This window comes from Ursus americanus, chromosome 8, assembly GCF_024610735.1.
Source record: "Ursus americanus isolate L20-20 chromosome 8, mUrsAme1.1.p, whole genome shotgun sequence".
NCBI lineage: Eukaryota > Metazoa > Chordata > Mammalia > Carnivora > Ursidae > Ursus > Ursus americanus.
The window spans coordinates 74,024,393-74,028,023 of NC_142134.1; positions in this window are offsets into that span (position 1 = coordinate 74,024,393).

Sequence of the window (3,631 nt, forward strand, 5' to 3'; positions counted from 1 at the left end):
CCTTTTGCCCTCAGCAAAGTATTCACTTCAAGGCCGCTGAGTCCCTAGAGGAAGGTCACTCTACCTGTTTCAAGGACTTGTTGGTGGGCTATAGGTAGTAAGGAAATGTAGTAATTTTTCTGGGGCCTTTGTTTCCCACATCGTTACTCTTCTCCCCTGCAAAGCACCAATGGCGGTTCTTGGGCCTCTCATGGAAGGCCCCTGAAGACAAGGGGTGGCGCAGGGAAAGAGACTGCACTGCCCACTCATCTAAGCAGGTGGATTGCAGGTGCAAAGGGACCGTTAGCAAAGGGGATCACGTTGTCTTTATATGAGCTGTTGAGGTCCAGGGACTTCCAGGTTACGAGCATATGGGCCAACTGAGGCTTAGAGAGGCTTAATAAGAGGACCTCAGCAATTATTAACCCTCACTGCTCACAGAATTGCCCAGGGAGCTTCTAAGACAAGCTGATGCTGGGGTTGAAACCCAGCCCAACTGAATCAGTTTTTTGGAGTGGACAGGGAATCAGTAATTTTTGAAAAGCTCCATGGGTGAATCTACGGTGTGGCCAGGTTGTAAAGTACAGGACTAACTCAAGATATAGATGAGTAGATGAGGGAGAGAGAGAGAGATGGCCCCATTTTATGGATTAGGACTCTCTGAGGGCTAGAAATTCAAATGAGCAGCCCCAGGTCATTCAGCCAATCAGCAGCAGAATCATATGTCACATCTAGGTCTGTCTGATGGCTGCCCCCACACTGATTTTACACTATCATGTTGCCTTCACAACTGGAGAATGAGAGAGAAAAAAAAAAAAGAGCCAAAAGCAGACCAAATAGAGCAGAAACACCCTCCAAGACTTCAGCTTCCTACCTGTTAAAAACATCCTTGCAGTGAAAGGAGGATTTGCACTGTGACACACAATACGCCTGCATATCAATGGAAAGCCATCCAGGCCAAATCAACATATTTCAAGAAAGCCTTCTTTCTCCCCACTTCTTTGTAGCTGGAAATGTCAAGCTCAAAGCACTTGAGGCATCACTGGAGGCAGGCGCTGCATGAAAGGGAAGAAGTAAGAGGCTGGTGTGGCTTGGAATACAAAGGAATCACACCTGTGCCGGGGCTCCCCGCCACAAGGAGCACAGATGGACAGAGACCGCCACCTTGTGGGAGAAATAGTGCAAGACAGGCTGGTTCCAGGGCCTCAGCCATCACTGGAGATGTGGGGCCTCTGGGAACTAGCACTTTCCTCTGAGTGTCTGTGAATACACTGTGAATTTCAGTGAGAGCTTCATTTAGAATTTCAATTAGAGCTATCATTGACTAAAGCTTACAATGCACCAAATTCTAAGCAAAGCCGTTCATGGGCACCCTTCATGACCCACCCCCACCAACCCCAAACATGCAAACCACGGGGTTGGCGGTATTCTCTTCATGACAGTGATGAGGAGACAGGGCTAGAGATGTGACAGGGCTAGATAATTGACTAGCTCAAGTCACAGAGCAAGTAGTGACAAGCTGGGATTCAACCTTGGGCTTGGGATGCAAGGTGGGGGATGATAGTGACCCTGATTTGCTGTTAGGAATGTGGGGTCCTTTTGACTACAGAACTCTTGGCAGTCGGGGGAAAATGCAGGCAGGAAAATGCATGCCAACCAAAAACCTGTCCTGGCAACTGTCCCACTGTCTTTCTCTGTTCTCTCCTTGGTCTGTAACTGGGCAGAAAAAAGGGTAAACCTGGGGCATTGGAGTGATGTACTGGTGAAGTATTTAAAAACTGACTCTGTTGTGGGGGGAACCCTCATTTGCAGCATTTTCCAATTTCTGTGGTATAAATATTCCCACTGTGGCCAATTTCAAGCTACCGACTTGGCATCAACTACTTCACAAATTTCCTGAAAATTTAACACAAGCTTGTTGTTCAGACTGGCTCCAATACACCTATGGAATGGACTTCAGTCTAAGAAAATAATACTGGGTGGTTAGAAGTAGTGACCTCCCCCATCCGCCAGTCCAAAATAACCCAGAGTATTTTAGCATCCCTTAGTGATCTCATTCAGGTTTCTTCTCACAAGGGCTATTGTGTAATTTACTTTTGTTTTGGCAGACCCACGCGACCTGGTTGTGTGATTGGCATTGCAACACAGAACGCTAATGAATGAAAGGTCTGGGTTCCGTGAGCTGAAAATCCAAGTCAGTGACATCCTAGACCAGAGGAATTCGTTTCGTAAATCAAGTTGGAGAAAAGGTCTTTCCAAGTCAAGACTGGTTCAATTAATGAAGGAACAAATTAGAACCCTTAAAAATGAAAAAGCAGAGTGAGAGTGGAGACGAACTACATATATATATATATATATATATATATATATATATATATATATATATATATAGGCTCTCTCGGTAGGGGAGAGGAGGTCACAATGAATCATAACATACTAGTCTTTGAAAATTAATATGAACTTAAACAGATAATAGGATTTCATCAAAAGAAAAAGGAATATGGTAGGGGATGCCTGGGTGGCTTAATCAGTTGAGCAACCAACTCTTGGTTTCAGCTCCTGTCATGATCTTGGTGTCGTGAGATCAAGCCCTGCATGGGGCTCCTCGTTCTGTGTGGAGTCTCCTTGAGATTCTCCCTCCCTCTCCCTCTGCCCCTTCCCCTGCTCATGCACGTGTTCTCTCTCTAAAATAAATAAATAAAATCTTGAAAGAGAGAAAGATAAAAAGGGAAAGAAAGAAAAGAAAGAAAGAAAGAAAGAAAGAAAGAGAGAAAGGAGTATGGTAACCAGGGATCATGCTTTCCCTTGGGTTCAGATGCACTTTGCGGCTTCTTAGAACACTGGGTTAAGTTTGGTCTTCCTGGGAGGAAGTGCGGTGGAATGCCTACCTGCACAGGCTTTTGGGTGGCAATCTGTGGCACTGATCAAGTCACCTGATGTTTGTCAGCCTCAGTTTCCTCATCCGTAGAATGGTGGTATTTGATGATACCTTCAAACCAGCGTCTCGGATAAATTGAACATTTATCCACATTTTAAGTGTTGGCAAGGGAAAAGACTTCACGAACACTAGTTCAAATGTTTTCTTTGGGGAGAAAAGCAAACGTGATTTAACGAACGCTACTCGACTGGAGGTTTAAAAGATGAATGTGTGGTTTACAGATTATTAGGATAGCATCAGGCTTAAAAGAGCATTGCACCTTTGAATATCTGGTTAAAAGTTATTGGGTGCGTCTAAAGAACACGAGTTAGCAGAATGGAGTCAATCTAACTACCGAGAAGGACTCTAAATCGCATTAAACTCCATCAGAAAAAAACACCAGTGCTTTATCAGGAAGGCTAGATCCTTCCCAAAGGGGCTAAAAATCACATCAGCCAAAAAAGTTCTGCCCTGGATCAGATTTGGAGCGATTTCCTTTCGTGGTAACCATCACACTGGCCTGGTGTGAGGATTGAATGAAGTGCTAACAGCAGTCAACATCCACTGATTGTGTACCCTGTCCCAGACCAGGGGTGAGCGCTTGCATGCATTACAAAATCATGTCAATCACCAGCTTAAAATTCTCCAGGGGGTTTTCCTTGCACTTAAGACAAAACACATCTCCCACCCTTGATGTCAAAGCCCTACATGGTCTGATTCAATCTGCTACCTCTT